Source organism: Ambystoma mexicanum, chromosome 2p (genome assembly GCF_040938575.1).
Source record: "Ambystoma mexicanum isolate Mex_15411 chromosome 2p, UKY_AmexF1_1, whole genome shotgun sequence".
Lineage (NCBI taxonomy): Eukaryota > Metazoa > Chordata > Amphibia > Caudata > Ambystomatidae > Ambystoma > Ambystoma mexicanum.
Window position 1 is genome coordinate 262,541,977 of NC_090923.1, and position 18,391 is coordinate 262,560,367.

Here is an 18,391-nt window from a genome sequence, read left to right on the forward strand (position 1 = left end):
TCATGGACATGCATGGTGTACATGTGCGTGTGTCCGAGTAGTGAGTGTCTGACTGGCCAACCCCATGGATGCATGACACATGAACATCTCAATGCATGATTGACTCATGTGGCCCAGTTGTCCCAAAGTGCACTGTGATGGGAGATCTACATGGCCTGATGCATAACTGTCAGGTGATGTGTGTGTATGTGATGTGCATGTACCATGATGCATGTGAGGTTCAGCCCCTCTTCTGATGTGCTCACAGTGCCTTGTACATGGATGCGAATGTTTCTTGCACATGCCATGCATGTTTGTGCATGTGTGTTGCTTGCACTGACCTGTGAGTTGGGGAGGGTGATGATGGTTGTGACGTTTGACAGTGCTACACATGTGCATTTGCTTTGTGTCAAGCAGACATTTGTTCGGTACACTGATGCTTGTGTTCAATGGCCCTCATTACGACCCTGGCGGTAAGGGGTTTACGCCAGCGTTAGCTGCGCCGACCCCTTACCGCCAACTACGAGTTCCAAAAGCGCCATGGTCACTTTTCCGCCCGCTTTTTGCGGGCGTAAAAATCCATGGCGCTATGGGACCTTGGTGTTAATTACGCCACCGTAATGTACGGTGGCGTAATTAACGCCTTCCCCACTCCCATTGAGCCCTATGGGGCCGAAATGGGAATGGGGAAGGGTAAATGGGTCAATGGGGACTTACTGCCCCGCCAACCTCGGAATGGGGCGGTAAGTCCGCCATCCGCCATGGCGTAAACGGACTTTACGCCATGGCCGAAAAGTCCGTCGATGGCGGAAAAAATCCGCCAGGGTCGTAATGAGGGCCAATGTCTTCCTATCCATAGCGATGATGGGGGAAGAGGGCAGATTTGGCGCTGTGGAGCACTGCAGTAGGGATGCCTCCACCAGGCACTGATGCAAGGCCCAGTCATCCTCCCAAGTTACGTTTTCTTCCAGGAGCGAGGAGGCTGGTGCCGCGTCAGAGTCATCGGCCACAGCTGCTGAGGGGAGGCCCAAGAGAGTGAAGTTGGTTGTGGGCTCCTCGGCAGTGGGAGGGGCAGCTGACACCACACAGGGGCAATCCGATGCAGAAGACATTGGGGATTCATCCAAGTTGGTGGTGGTGGAGGAGGAGGCCACATTAGCCCAGCAAATGGGGCCCAGCGGGGGTGATGAGGTAGGTGTTCCTGGTGCAGTTCAGGGTCAGAGGCCGGAGGCAGTGCAGGTCACCGGTCAGGGGCCTCTGACTGCTCCTGTCCCTTGGAGCTGCGACTGCACCAGTGTGCACCTGCAGGCATGCCTCAGACCAGACCCATCCACAGGTGACAGATGTATCCACGGAAACAGATCTTCCACTACCTTTGGATGAGGCAATTTGTGACAGAGTTGAACCTGTGCTAGCCGGTATTGCGAGGCATACAGGCAGCATTTGTGATCATGTGCTGGCTTCCAGTTGGGGGCGTGCACATCATCATGATGAGGTCTGTCGCCTCATCAACTGGCTAGCACTGTTCATGGTCACAAATGTACTACGTGTGCTGGCCACTGCTGCAACCCCCTCCTTCTCTTCCTACTCTGTGCACCAGTCGTCCTACCTGCTGTCTTCCAGCCCAGATACCACCAGGGCCCCCTGTGGACCTGTTCCTACCCCGGCGGCCAGTCTGGTGGAGACCACATCAATGCCACAGTCGGAGGTCGAAGGAATATCATCAAAGGTGGTCATCGCAGCAACAGGACCAATGGCAATGGAGGAAGTGCAGGCACCAAGCAGCAGGACATGTGCACAACACCCCCGGTGGTTGTCATCATACCGGAGGCTGTCCTGGAGGCACAGGCACCAGGTTTTTCAGCGGCAGCAGGCTCGATGTAGGAGGCGACAGGACTCGGGGCCCTCAACATCAGAGGGGCAAGTATCCTCCATTGGACAGGAGGGTAATGTGGACCTTAACACAAGGTTGTCTTCCATGTTGGAGCGAATGTGCCAGCAGATCGTAGCAGAGAGGCAGCGGGCCTAGTGGGCAGGATTCGCCATCGCCAGGTCGGAGAACACCCTGTGTCGGGCGGAGAGGCGGGACGAGTTCCTCGAGGAGGCTTGCGCTTGCAGGGAGTGTGAGAGGATCACGATGGAGTACCTGCAGGCCCTCGAGGGGAGAGCACAGGCCCGTCTCAGGGAAATTGACGCAGAGTTCAATGATGCCCTGGTCGAAACTCTTGGGGGAAATGGTGAGTCGTAGGACTAGCCCGCTGTCTTTGTAATGAGTTGTTTAGGAGTAGGTTTCATTTTCATTTTTTTTTTATTTTGAGTTCGTGGACTTTGCTCCACATCTTGTAAATAGTTATTTCTTCTTCGTCTTGTTATTGATGTTCATTTATGTTTTGGGATCATGGACCCTGAAGATTTGTATATAGTTGGACAAATATATATATTTTTACATTTTTTGTTCACCATGGAGGAATTTCTTTTATGATTTCTGTTTACAATATGAGAAGCATTAATGGACATGGACCACTTTTTTGAGTTTTTCATTTCTTACATCACATTTCTTATTTTATTTCAATTTTATTTTCATTTGGATTACATTCATGTTGATTTTACTGTTTGTCTTTTAGATAGTGTGCATTTTATACATTAATACATTTTTATACCTTAGAATCCAAGTGGTGTCTGCTCTCAATGCTTTGGCGCATGTCTCACTCTTCCTTGGCTCTGTTGCATGTCCCTGCTGGCGAGCAATGTTGTTCATGTGTGTGCAAACATGCATGTGTGAATTTGTGATTCCCATGTCATGGGGCATGTACTGGGAGCAGAACCAATGGATGGGTGTTGAGGTGCACTGTGGGGGGGGCAGCATGCGGTAGCATTTTAGTGGACATATGCTACATGATTGCATGTTAGGCCAATGTGTTGGGTGAGGACATGAGTCGGGGCCTGCCTGCAGTTTGCTGTCACCGGTGGGGGTGTGGGGAGATGAGTCGGTGCCTGCCTAGAAGTTGCCGTCACTGGTGGGGGTGAGGGGACATGAGTCAGGCCGTGCCTGCAGGTTGCTGTCACTGGTGCAAGTGGGGGGACATAAGTCGTGGCCTGCCTGCATGTTGCCGTCAGTGGTGGGGGTGGGAGGACATTATTCAGGCCTGCCTGTGGGGTATGGTCAAAGGTGATGGTGGGGCCCTTGTGGTGTGGGCTGCCTGCGGGGTATGGTCACAGTGATGGGGGGATCCCTTGTGGTGTGGGCTGCCTGCGGGGTATGGTCATAGGTGATGGGGGACCCTTGTGGTGTGGGCTGCCTGCAGGGTATGGTCATCGGTGGTGGGGGGATCTCATGTGGTATGGGCTGCCTGCGGGGTATGGTCACGGGTGATGGGGGGTTCCTTGTGGTGTGGCGGTGTGGCTGCCTGTGGGTTATGGGCATGGGTGATGAGGGTCACCCTTGTGGTGTGGGTTGCCTACGGGGTATGGGCATGGGTGATGGGGAACCCTTGTGGTGTGTGCTGCCTGCAAGGTATGGTCATGGGTGGGCTGCCTGTGGGGTATGGTCATGGGTGATGGGAGGGCCTTTGTGGTGTGGGCTGCCTGCAGGGTATGGTCACAGGTGATGGGGGGCCCTTGTGGTGTGGGATGTCTGAGGGGTGTGTTTGCGGCTGATGCAATTTCCATGCAATTTGGCTAGTGCGAGCAGGGGCCCATGATTTTGCTGGGGTATGCACAATCCTTTCCACGTGATTTGGCTGTTGGGAGCAGAGTATACGATTTTGCGGGGTACAGGTGCCCCTTTCCACGAGATTTGACTGGTGCAAGCGGGGTACGCGATTTCACGTGGGTATGCAATTTTCCTGGGGTATGCGCAGCCCTTTCCACACATATAGGCTGGTGCAAGCGGTGTACGCAATTTCGCTGGGGTATACGTGCCCCTTTCCACAAGATTTGGCTGGTGTGAGCGGGGTACGCTATTTCACTGGGGTACGTGCACCCCTTTCCACGTGATTTGGGTAGTGCGAGCGGGGTACGCGATTTGGCTGGGGTGTGGATGGAGTATGCTTTGCCCTTTAATGCAATTTGACTGGTGCGAGTGGGTTGAGTGATTTTGCAGGGGTACCCGCAGCCCTTTCCACGAGATATGGCTGATGTGAACGGGGTACGCAATTTCGCTGGGGTACGTGCACCCCTTTCCACGTGATTTGGCTGGTGCGAGAGGGGTACGCTGTGATTTTTCACGCAATTACGATGTGGGGGGAGGGGCTGTGTGCTGTGATATGGATGGCACACGTCCTTGCGCCGTATTGGGTATTTCACTAGCTTTTTCATGCGCATGGGGGCGTGTTGGGGGCGGTACTGGCACTGCTTGCGAATCATTGCACCTCGGCTACTGATGCCACAGGAAATCCATGAAAAAGAGTGCCGCACAATTGCTGGTTTGCGCCACGGCTGGCCCACGCATTGTGCACACTCCTTCTCGGTGCACAGTGTTTGTGCTACTTCTGCGCTGGATTGTATGAATCAGGGCCAAAATGGGAAGGATGTCTACCCGTCGAGCTGTGTGAGTTTAAGGTTTGTGGTTGGGTTTACTGCTGAGTTACTAGTAGTGTGGGTCTGAGTAGGCAGCTTAGCCACTAATTTTTACTTTGCTCCTGCATAGTACGGGAAAGTCTCAGTTTCTTACATGTAAAAGACTACTCACATGCCAGGTGCATTTAGGGTTAGGTGGTTGTCCTGTCAGATCTTTTTGGCATTATAAGCATATAACATATTGCAAGGATGGTTTCGGGTCCTGGAATAAATATTGTGGTTTTCTCATTGCATAAGCTCTGTTTGAAAGACAGATGCTGACCTTTATAGAGAGTATATATGCATGTGTTACCTGCTCTAAAAACAAGCAGAAAATCAAGCATGCACAAAACTCAATTATCTTTAATTTTCCCTTGACAGCTATTGATGGTGTTTATGATAGCTGAATTTGATGGGCACATGTTGCTTGGCTACAGTCTGCGGAAGCAAACCTGATTATCTTTTTGATTGAAGAGCAAATGGTCGATTTGCAAACTCTGAAAATAAAAGCCCAACTTCCAGGGACTACAGAAATGTAAAACTCCACTGTAACAAGTCATCTGAAACCGGTTACACACAGAAATTCTACTGATTATATTTGAGTTCTCTCAGTTTTCAGTGTGTGCTAATTATCTCAAAATGATGTAACAGTAATATAGCTTTATACCATAGCTTTATAATGATGCGTGTGCATTGTTTGCAATTTCGTTGGTTCGTTTGCATCTGTGCATTTACATCACGTTTGTTCATTTTTCTTGGAATATGCAAAACAGATATAAAAAAGGCTTAAGGGGTACAGACAAAAGAAGCATTTATGGGGCCTTACTGATGTTTATAAACGAAAAGAGACTCATGCAAATTCACCATGAATAATGCAATTAACTGTTAGGGAGAATTCTCCAGAATGGCTAATTTCCCTTACATGTTGAGTCCCTCAGCAGATCTGCTATATTGGTGTGCTTTGAACTTTTCATTTTCAATGTGTTTTACTTTTGTATTCATGGATATAGAGTCTCACCAACTCCATAGGCATCATCTTTTTACTGTGTGTCACACAGCACTTTTAGTGCAGTGACACAGGGTTGTCTTTTTAGACTTCCCACATTAAACTCCATTTTCTGGGACTGACTACTGTCAGACTCAGTACAAACTATCTTCCATAGAGTACTGAAAAGGTTTAATAGTTATCCCTTTTTGTCTGTTTCTCATGGAAGATTATTTTGTTCCACTTTCTTTAAGATTTGTCTGATGGCAGTGGTATCTACCATTTCTTTCTTTCCGCAGACTATGAAAATAGCCTTGGTACTGTTTTAGGCTATGTTAGTACCCTCGAAACTTTAATCCACTGGACCCCTTTTAATTTTATTTGGTTCCGGTGGTTTTTATTTGCCATTTCTTTTTGTAAAGGTATTTCTCGTGTTTTACTCTGTGCACAAAACCAGGTTTGGTTCCTTTGTTCGCCGTCCTTTGGTGGGCTTCTGCACAGAAGCCCTCCAAGGCGCTTGAGTGTCTGGGTGGACAGGATGTGAGGGAGGGGTTTTAGGCCCCCTGCACAGAATCTCCTTGGAGACCCAAGTCGCACTCTTGTTTGATTGGCTAGGTGACTGTCCTGCCAGGACAGCCACCCTGCTGTGTGATTGACAGCCAGGCTGTGTGAATGGGGGAAAACTGCATAAAAATCAAGTTTCTGGGACTTGGTAGGCAGAGTCACCACTGGATCGAGAGAACCAAAGAGAAGCTGAAGGAGGAGGACTAATGCAACTACTGAATCTCACGGTGAAGCCCTGCTGCGGGTTTGAATCTCTTAAACTTCGACGACAGAGAAGATCTGCAAGGAATCTTCTTCCCTTGAGCTGGTGGGACAAACCAGTTTGAACAACACCAATCAAGGCTTCCCTCGAATGTGCTGTGCATCGCTGCAGTGAACCGGATAGCCAGGAGGACCAGACCCTGTTTGGGTTTTAAGGAGTGCACCTTTTATTTGTCGCTTTGCTCTGCTGCTGGTTTCTTCCCTGGGCCGTGCAGGACCCTCCAGTCTTCCTGCTCCTTGGCAGTCCGACAGTTGCTTCAGGAACCGTGATCCTGCAGGACCTGCCAGGAACTTCTGTCTCAGCTACAGCATTCTTCTTCTACTAAGGTACTGTTCAAATCCGGTCGTTAGTTCCATCCGACTGCGGTGAAAGTGTTTGAAATCTTTCGCTAATCCAAGGGCTTGTCCTTCTCTACTCTTTTAAATAACTTTCTTCCGACCAATTTCGTTTCAAACTCTTGGCAAAGACTTAACCGCAAACTACTCTGAAATGTGTGATCCTCTGAAAGGACTCTAAACCATTATCATTGGCCCAGGCCTATTGACTTGAATCCAAGTTGTAGTAGCCTTTTCTAGATTGCCCTGTCTACTTACTTGTTGGTGCTGCTTGATTTTGAATAACCTTTTCTTTCACTCCCTTTTTAAATTGCTGGTGTGCCATTTTACTCACACTTCACTTTGAGCTTAACTTGTCCAGAATTCATTGGGTGGTGTGTAGTTTGTTAAGATTGTGATTTTCTGCTGCTTTATATTTGTAAACTGTTTTACAACTGCTGGTGTAAATAAATGTATATTCATTTACTCAGAAACATTTAGTCAGTGTTTGATTGAACCATAGCAATTGCTGTCCTTTGTGTAACTTCTGATACTGCTCACTTTACTCTTGAGATAAGTCTGGTTGCTCAGCCATCGCTACCACTTTACTGTGTAGTACAGGCTTGTAGCACAGTAGAATTTCTACTTGCACTTGTAGTCTTAATTGTGTGTGGTATTCCCAAAGGGTACTGCATATGATTCTGCCTAACATAAACAAACGCAAAGATACTGAAAACCATGCATGGCACAACAATTATCCATTCTTTCTGGCATTGCCCCTTCTAGCAAAGATCCTTATGTATTCATTAATGAAGAACTATAGGAGAAGCAAGTGGCACATGGAAGCGTGTCTCTAGATCCGTTCTCTAGTGTACCTGCAATATCCCAATATTGGTTGACTCCACATCCCTACTGTTGGGGGCCCTGGATCACCAGGCCCCCACCTGATCTGCATCCATGCAGATGGGCGGACCAGAGGGGGCACCCTCCAATATCCGGATCACCGGATGGGACATTCCACTCCTGGCGGACCGCAGGGGGCACCCTGCGGCCTGCTGGGCTTCTGGTGCACCAGAGCCACACACCAATCAGACCCGGCCCTGGGGGCACCCAGGCCGGGTCACCGCAATCGCCGTGATCACATGGCATCCCCACTCAATATAGGCAGTGCTACCCAGCAGTCTTCATGCTGCGCCATGTGGGGGGCCCGCGGCATGCTGCGCCTCATCAGCATGGTGCACAGAGACACCGGAGTCAGTTGGTGAACGACTGATGAGCGGGAAGCGGCTCAACTCTTTTATTAACCTGGTCACATGGTTAGTACCATGTGCCCATGATGCAGTTCCTGGGAGCTACCAAGCTACCCAGGAGGGGTGACATGCAAAACTCCTCCTTTTTCATAACAAAACAAATGCAAAATCGCAGCAGAATTCCCCCACTAACACTAGAAGTGTAGATTCCACTAGCCTTCCCAGACTTAGGGACCCAGCTCGCCCTGGGGAGACAGTCCGGGCTGGTGAGCAAACAGGTGAAACATTGGAACATCCCCAACACACGCACCCTTTATTAACCTGGGTGAGCGGTTCCAGCACCACTGACACAACACCATTGCTCCTTGCTGGTACCCCTCCCCCAATCCCCAGCCACCATCATGCAGCTTACCACAATATGTTGGCTGGACGAGTTCATGTCCGCGGGGCACCAGTCCGACTTCCTTTGAGACCTCTTGATGACAGTTCGGTGTTCACGGGCCGGTAAGGCCACAACTGGCGGTACTAGGGGCCACCCCGGCCTAGTCTTTCAACAGCAGGAGAAAATTGTGACAGATGAAAGTTCAGGACAGGCAAAGCCGCACCTGGGAATACCAGGGGCCACCTGGGCCTAGTCTATAAAAGATAGGAGAGAGAACCCTAGGAGGGCGCTTGGTCAATGGCAGGACGATGAGCCATTACTTCCACTTCTCCTGATGGCAGAGGGCGCACAATCACTCACAAGAGCTGCAACCCTTCCGTTGGGCCCTGTGTCTTGCAGGGTCTTTGTTGTCCCCCCCCACTAGCACTCTTCCACACACCACTTCCTCACCTTTCATTAGGCTCAGGATGGTTATAAGGCCACGTGCCCACAGGCCTGGATGCTGAGGCCCGCTTCGAACAGCCCAGGATGTCGGGCCTACTTGCCCGCAGTCTCCCTTTTTTTTTTCTCGCTTGTGTGAGTGCTCTGACAGGGAGCACCTACTTCACTCACACCCAAGGATGCCGCACCGGATGTTTGGAGGGCCACTTGCACCCGGCTCATTGCATGTGTCTTCCTGAGGAATTTGGAGCCATGCACTGTGGTGTCCCACCGGACTATGTGTTGTTATCTTTTCTGTACCTCGTTGCAGGCCCGGCAACTATGCATTGCACTCACCTTCTTTGCTGCAGCTCCACTGTTCTTTACATTGGGAGTGTTACCTGCACCCACCTCCCGCAGGGCCTGGAGCCGCCATCCCCGCTATGGTGGGGGGGTTCCTTTGAATGGCCAAGCCCCCTTATACTTCCCACGGCCACCGCAGCCCTGTTTACTCTAGCATGGTGGTCTTTCATTGATCACGCTCCTACGTGATGTTGGGCCCACCTCATCTGGGGGCCACCTCAGCTGCTTGGCACCCCCTTTTTGTCACCTCTCGACCATTGTCCGCTCCGTGGAGCGAGCACTCCTTCATGTGGTGCGGGCCTCTGATGTTGTGGCTATGGCCACCACTCTTGTCCTGTTTGGGCCTCGATGGCCTCCATTTCCATTTTTTTTTTTTGCTGAGGGTCCAGATCATGTTAGGCCACACCCACCTCTGTTGTTAATCTCAGGGCTCCCGCGAGCTGATTTCTTCAGATCCTCTTTTTTTTTTAAAGCTCCGGTACAGAGCAGATTTTTTTTTACTTCATGTGCGGGCCTCCGCACCCTGCAGCCGTGGCACCACAGCCACACCCCCATTTCCTTTCATCCGAGGCCACCTCTTCATTGTGGCGGCCGCTGCCTCCTTAGCACGGTTGCCTCCCTGCTGCCTTCCTCTCAAGTGGGCACACAGGGCAGCACAACCGCGCTCGCTTACTCATGGCGAGGCCGCCTCAGCTGTTCCTTCCGTGGTGCCGGCTCACGGCCCTGCCTTCTGACCAGAGCGGCCAAGTCTGCTTCAGCACCTCAACTGCATGGCTCCCCCACCGCCGCCTCTCCATTAGCGGCTGACGCTGCATTCCCCATGTGGGCACCAGGCATCCCGTGTCCGCAAACACGGGGCACTGGGCCACCCACAGATCTCCTCCTTAGCAGCTGATGGCGTGTGCTATACTGCTGGCACCAGGCGACCGATGCCCAAAAGCAGCATGGGGCCCTGGGCCACCCGCAGAGCCACCTCCTCACCATCAGCGGCTGATGCTGCCATACACACACAGGCTCCAGCCCTCGTCCCCATTGTTGGGGGCCCTAGATCACCTGGCCCCCACTTGATATGCATCTATGGACCACAGGGGGCACCCTCCAGTATCCGGATCACCGATGGCACATTCCACTCCTGGCAGACTGCAGGGGGCACTCTGCGGCATCCTGGGCTCCAGGGCACCAGAGCCACACACCAATCAGACCCGGCCCTGGGGTCACCCAGGCCGGGTTGCCGCAATCGCTGTGATCACACGGCATTCCCACTCAATATAGGCGGTGTTGCCCAGCAGGGGCACCGTCTTCATGCCGGGCCACATGGCGGGCCCACAGCATGCTGCTCCGCACCAGCATGGTGCACAGAGACACAGGAGTCAGTTGGTGATCGACTGACGAGCCGGATGCTGCTCTACTATTTTATTAAACTGGTCACATGGTTATCACATTGTGACCATGATGCAGTTCCTGGGAACTACCATGCTCCCCAGGAGGGGTGACATGCAACACCTACTATGAAACAAAAAAGAACCAGGAAGTTGGCAAGGCCTCGAGACTGCAAAGACACTGCACTTCGTTCCCATGGATGGAAACAGTGTGGGAGGCAGCCATTGACATGAGCTAAAAGTGTTCTATTGGGCAAACGTTAGGGATCCATAACCAGTTGACAGACAACAGATTCCTGCTTAATCTCTATTACAAAGCAACAAACTATGTTGCAAGATAATATTCCTTGACTCCTGATGATCTCTCTCATGCTACAGCTCTCGAAGAACATTGAACAGAGACTGAATCTGTGATCAAGCAGGAACATATTGAAACACTTCCGATTGCACAAGTATTTTACGCTTGTAATTCAAAGGACACTTGCCACCATATTGTTAAGATAAATCCAATTTGCATTGACTTTTCACAAAATAAGATTGTTAATAATAAGCTAGAGATTTTAGAGAAAATTGTTTAAATGGTTAAAACGTTATAAAGCAAAGTAATGTAAGTTGTTTTCAGCCTGCTCAAATTAATTTTCCCTTTGAGAAAAAACTGCTTTCATTTAAGATGGGCATGTGGATTTGTGCCAAATTGGAAACAAGTACGGCAAACATGACACAAATTCCTGTGCCTTAACTTAAACATGCAATGATAGAGTAACGGGACACTGGGTGAAAACACCTTGATATGTCTCTCGGGGCTGGTGCAAGCACTTGACAAACTAGGACACTGCCTAGGGTGATGGCCAGCAGGGGGCACCAAAGAATATAGATAATGTCATCCTGAAATTAGGGGTGTCCTGCTGCAAATCACAGTGCTCACTTTTCTAGGAATCTCTAACATGGCAGTGGAAGCAGGGCTATTGCCTAGTAACACATATTTTTGAAAATGCGCATTGATTTTTTCAGTCCGTCTAAACAGCCGACCAGCTTTAACCGCAATTGCGAAGCCTTCAGAGTACTTTTTGGGCATTGTCCCTTCAGCTTAAATTTCAGGCTCCATCCCTATTAAGCCTCAGATGAAGAGCCGTGGAAGGCTCGAAACACGTGTTAGGCTGTTGCTTTTACTAAACCTTGGACTTTAAAGGCTGTTCTTTCATACAACTCACTTGGACTCCTGGTTTTTATTTTGCTATACTTGGCGCAGTGAAACTAGGACTTGTTTGTGTTGCATTTGTACTTAGCTCAGTGGAATCATACTGGCAGTATATCCACACTACCCAGATACCTGCAGCCTTCACGCTCTTTGTATAATTTATACTTACAAGCACTGTGGATCATGACTTTTACTGCCAATTTATTCTTTCCTTACTCTCATAATCAGTCAACATGTGCTATACTTCCTGGATATTTACTCTGAATTTATTTCATTAGCATGAACAAACTGATAGATATAAGTTAAGGTAATGCTAGAAGGTCGAACACTGAGTACTGGCTCTACAATTGATTTGTTGCAGTGTTTGCACTTCAGCGAAAAAATGCATTTTTTTCATGTAACTTTAAAAGTACTTATTGAATAAACAGAGTTTACTCTGGGCACACACTATTTGAAAGTTGAAATACTTTGTATATTGGTGAATTTGTAACTGAAGGAGATACCCAGCAATTCTTGGAAAGTTAATAAAGGTGCCCAGTTATATTGCATTTTGTTTGTGCTGTCTTTCAACGCAAAAGCTTTGCAGTCTTTGCAGGTATGTTTATATCCAGTGTAGGTTATACATCCAATATAAGCATGCTGGCTGTGATTGTGTGCAATTTGAGGGTAAAGCATAGCATTCAACCTGTCCAGGTTTGATGTGGGTGTCCTGATATCGAAATGCTGAATTACCGAGAAAATTATTAAATGATAGGTTAAACATTTTGGAATTTAATTATTATAAAACGGTCTAACCTGCCAAATTGATGTCACATAAAATCAGGTCCGGAGAAATGAATAATCCACTAGGGACACTCTTGAACATAGAGGAAGCTGGCAGCATTTTGTCTGCAGTGCATGTGCGCTCCAAAGGGGCACATATGCTCCAGCCAATCTGCACTGTCCGGCAGTCTTCTGACTTGCTCCCTTGCCCCCTTGGGAGGGCATCCTAAGATTGGCTAGTGGGCATGCTGGGCAGACTAGCCAGTGGAGATTCTTTTACAATGGACAAGTGTATTTGTATGTGGTGGGTGTGTTTTATGTAGTCCAGCAACAGCTGTGCTTAGCAATCCATCTTCATCTGGACCTTCCACCCCACACAAATACTTCTGTCAATAAACTATTGACAATACAGAGTGCAGAAAGCAAGCACGTTTGCACAGTGCGTCCCCTGTAACTGCCACACTCCCCAGGAAGCACAAAATCACTGGTAAGAGCTGTTCATTGGGTCAGAGGGCCATATGAAAGAAATGGTCTCCATATAATGATAATGATGCGTTATTTATATAGCGCCTTAATCCAAAGCGTTTACAGAGCCCATATTTACATACAATATCACCCAACCGAAATTGGTACTCATTTATCGACCTCGGAAGGATGAAAGGCTGAGTTGGCCTTGCTGGGATTCAAACCTGCAGATCACGCTCAGATCGTAGCAGTGAGCGCTCAACCAGCTGAGCTATCTTACAGGCTTTTCATCCATATTGATGGAAGCTAACAGGCTACATGAATTGTGAGGTAATGCAGTACCTGTTCTTTGTCAATGAACCTTGAACTGTCAATGCCTATCTGCAAGTTGTCTGTTGAGGGAGCTTTCACTCACTCTGACCATGCAGCAACAGTTCTATTTTGGAGGCAAACCTACACTCCACTTGCACATGTTGTACCTGTACCAATGTGTGAGGGAAGCATGTAATGATCCTGTTTGTGACATAACTGTACCAATTCCAGTGAAGTGTGCACGGACCCATGCAGTCAGTTGCTCTGACAATGCTGTACTTGTGCATATTTCTGAGGGAAACTTACACTGACTCTGGCATTCTGTAACAGTACCTGTTGGCATGGAATGTGCACTGACCGGCCCATGTTGTACCTGTTTATGAGAGGAGTTCACAGTGACCGTGCACATACTGTATCTCTTTGTGAGGAACGCTTGCATGACCCAGCCCATGATGTCCATTTACCCATGTGTTAGGAAAACATGTAATAGACTAGTCCATGTTGTCCATTTAGCCACTTGTGAGCGAAACATGCAATGGCCTGTCCACTCCATACCTGTACATGTGAGAGGTACTCTTGCATTGGAAGAATTTTGTTTTTGTGAAGCAACTTCCACTTGACTATGCTGAACTGTTTGTGAGAGAAGCTAGCTCTTGTATACATTCTGTATCTGTTTGAGATGGAATCTTGCAGTAGCTCTGTCCATGCTGTATGTATACTTGGTTGTTCTGGAAGCTTGTGGTGATCCCGCACATGCTGAACCTGTTTGTGGAAAGTATCCATTGGCCCTGCCAAATGTGGTTCTTGATGGATTTTGAGGAAAGCTTGTAATAGCCTAGTCTATGTTGTACCTGTCTGAGGGAAGCCTGTGCTCTTCCCACCTTTGCTGTGCTGGTGTTTCTGTTTGCAATGGACACCTGGGCTGGTCCTATGCATATAGTATGTGTATCTATTTGTGATGAAAGTGCAGCACTGCTGAGTAGATTGTGACATATCAGAACCTGTGAGAGAATTTGGACCTGCTGCTCCTCATGTTGTGCTTCTTTGGTGTGTGATAGTAACTTTCAATGCTGCTGATCATATTTGTCCAGTGTGTGATGGAAGCTTCCAATGCTTCTCCGTATGCAGTTCCTGTTCTTTGTGTGAGGCTCACCTGAAAGGATGTGTTGCTTGTTTGTCTGGGAAGTTTCAACTTCTGCTGCATTTGTTGTCTGTTCTGTGTGAATAAAGTTTGCATTGTGTTTAACGGTACTATACCTGATTAGTGAGTTAAGAAAGTGATGTAGCAAGGAGGACATTTATGGGCAGTTTGCGAGGAACAGGATTTTAAAAGGTGTTGAACCAGAAAAATGGGTTACAACTCTGAGATGCAAAGCACACTAAATATCCTATTCAGAAAATAATTTGGAAACAGCGCTTTCACCACATCTCCACTCTGTCTCGTGGCAGCCTGGCCAAGAGGAAGAACCACTGTCCCACTTTTGTATTTGACCCTAATGGCAGTCTCACCGGGTATATTTCCTGAAATACCAGATGATGCTTTGGGTAGTGTACCAACTGCTTGGAGATGGTGTGTCTGGCTCATTCCTGTTCTCATCTCCATCTCTGAGATGCAAAAGCAATTCCCTCCCCTTTCCTGTGAATGTAGTCAAGCAAAGAGTATTTCTTTGCCATATCTGATACCTGAGGGGGCTGCTACCATCCAGAGCTAGAAATGGGTGTAGAAAAGCTGTTGTGAGCCACTAGCACCCTCTCAATTGTAGTCACTCGAGCAGCAGTTTCTGACACTCTTTAATGGAGGCTTAATGGCTTCAGGTGGAGGCAGAGATAGAGCAAGCAAAGCCTGTGGTTGTTCCACCTCCAAATCGGGTGTGCTCGCCGAGAGCCAGTGGGATTGGTAGAAGGAAGTGATAGCTCCCTCCAACAGCCTTTAAATAGATGCCTACTGCATGTAATTTAAGTGTCTCTCATTATCCTAGAAAACTGCCTCACAGAAGCATACATGGGTATGTGCTGGAGCGCGGAGGGGTAAGTGTGGGATGGGGACTACTGAGGGTCATTCTTTTCTACTTTCAGCATAGATTGTTCAATGATTCTCTTTATTTGTATTACTAATCTGGTCATAGTTTCTAATTCAGCCTGTATGTTATATATTGTGTGAGAGAGAGTGATTTAATTTTAACTTGCCATGAACATGTCTAAATTATTATGGAGAAACTGTAGATTGTGAACGTGGTGGACAAGACATGCATGTGTAGTGGTCAGGAAACATCTGGGATGAGCGGTTTGTACAGTCAGGTAATATGAGTTTGGTACTGGGGGCATCAAAATTACCTCATGCCTAGGTTGGGAAAAATCCTTGCACCAGCCATGATTTCTCCCATGCTGCAATGCTGCACTACTTTTCAGAAATGAAAACCTGCACTTTCATTTTGTGTGCTGTATGCAAGCAATTCCTATGGTAATCCCAACGGAAGGCAAACAATAATCTGCTCAAAATTATGTATGGATGATGGAAAGGGGTCCTATACAATCAGGGTGGGTTTAGTGAGGGTTATAGAGAACAAAATAGTTTGTTGCCCACTTTCAGGTGGGCTGGAGATCCCACGTTGAGGCAGATAATTGCTGTGGTATTTCAGGAATGACTCCAGATTTCTGAACATCAAAACACATGGGGCCTCATTACAAGTAGGTTGGTAAATTGGGCAGTAATTCTGCCAGATGGAATTACTGTTACCTCAACTGTGTTTGATGGAATTACCATCATATTACAGCTTAACAGGAGCACACATAAACCATCAGCAGTAACAGTAATTCTGTCTGGCGGAATTATCACCGAAAACAGTAAATCTGCCATTATCACTGGAAATACTGTCATTGCCGAAGAATTGAGCAATTACTTAATGCTAATTCCATCTCTGAGCGGAAATAGAGTAATTTCACAAATGGGAAGCTCAGCGGGGGGCTTCTTTAAAAACACAATCCATCTTCAATCCACAATGTCCCTTTCTCATCCAACTGCCAAAATGTGTGGAACTGTGCCAGGAGACAAGAGCAAGATGAGGGTGCCCTAATCTAGGGTCCACAAACCCAAATTCAGTGATGCAGAGCTGCAGGTATTATCAGATGAGGTGGTGACCATTGCTGATGGTCTGTTTGGGGCTAATCTGCACAAAACATCCAGCTGTCCTAAGAGTACAATATGCACAGACATAAGGGACCAGGTAGTGGCATGTCTGCAGTCCCTACCTCTCAGCACTGTAAGATGAATGTTACTGGCGGAGGCACAGTGGAGCCACTGCACCTTGCACCCTGGGAGGATAGAGTGGCAAGCATCTTCACATGGAAGGAATAGAGGGAGTTGGATCCATAGAGACAGGAGCAGGAAGCCAACCAGAACCAAGTGTGTACATAAGAACACCATGAGGGCAGGGAAATGTGAAGGCGGTGCATGTGCCCCAGCCATCATTAGGCTAACACACAGGTGACAATGTTGATGTTGAGTCCCTTGCTGACTCATCGTCAACAATGCCACAGGTCTATTTCTGATGACCTCTTGCATGTATACACTTGGAAGTATAAGCATGTGGCATAGAATGAAAATAAATGTGATGATTGTAGACATAAACATACTAGTCACCTCATGCACACTTGGCAGCCATAAATACTCAATGTCATGGGGCAAATCCTATAAATACCCCCAGTAATTCCATGCACACCATATCAGATGATTGTCATTACCAGCCCGCACACAGGAGCCAACACATATGCAACTGAGCATCCAAAATGAAAGCCACCCCATGAGTCAGAGTACTATCATAAGCATGGCAGGACACATAGGGCTGGACAGACTCCCTTTTGTCCTAGGACTGGTGTATCCTGTGCCAACAACCCAGGGGACTCACCCTAGCCATCACACCAGAATGATGACACACATGCACCATGTATCAGTCATAGACCAGTAATGTTGAAGGTGTGTACGTAACCCACAGCCCAGTGCACTGCATTGTGCACAGGACAGGCATGACACTCAAATATGTTGATGGAGCCAGACTCCTAATCATTCCCAGTGTACCATGCATGATCTTCCAACAGTATACATAAATACTGAATCTAGGTCTTTACTCTCATTACAGGCACACAGGCAGCCAGTGTGACGGTACCAGTGGCACAGTGGCAGGGGGTAGCACTACCATATGCTGTGCCCATCAATGCATCTGTAGACCCCGCAACTCCAAGCACCTCTTCTCCCACCCACCCATGCACTCCAGACATCAGGCAGTTGCCGCAATGCCCCAGCCAAAAAAGCTGCCAACTCTACCATCATTTTCACCCTGTAGTAATCTCTGCAGCAGCCACTGCCACCAAGCTGCATGCCCCCACATCTCCTGCTGCTCCCATCACCACCTAGGCTGCACATCTGGAAATTCCCTTTCCAGTTAACTATCCTTCACCTCCCACTAGTGTGCTTGGGTCAATTGAAGCAGGATTACACTGCCGACCACTACTACTTTGTCACTGGTCAGGGGTCGTCTGGATTTCACCTGACCTTCTCCAGGCCACCCCCTCCAGGCCTTCTCCTGTGATCAGACCTCTCCAAGCCCCTGTTGCTGTTGACCTGCAGTCATTCACACAGGCTGATGATGGTGATGATGCCTCAGATGGTGGTGATGCAACAATCTTTGAGAGTGACATCACACACATCACCTCACCTATTCGCTTAACTCCTGCACTGCTCAATGATGGCTTATCTTCCATCTGGGAGAGGCTGACAAGAATGTAGCAGTGGCAGGAGAGAACAGGAGAGCTGACAGAGCTCCACCTGCAATATGCACAGGCAATGCTGGATGGAATGCAAAGGGCCACAAGGTGAAATGCCAGAGAAATGGCATATGAGGCTACAGTGGTGAATACTGTGATGGACCAGAGGGTGCAGGAGCTTACATAGGCTGTGCAATAAGGCCAGGGGAATATACAACCTGTGATTGGCCCGGAGCCTGCCTATGTTACCCCCACAGTAGGGTCACAGGCAGGTGGTCCCCGTAGGAGGTAGTTGTACACTGCCACTCACACACCAAAGTTGCCTTCTTGCTACAAGAAATGCCACAACAAATTGCTTTACTCCAAGATGATATTGGAGATTGAGGGAGGTGTGAGGGCATGAGTGTTGGGGGATGAGGGAGGTTAGAGGGCATAGCT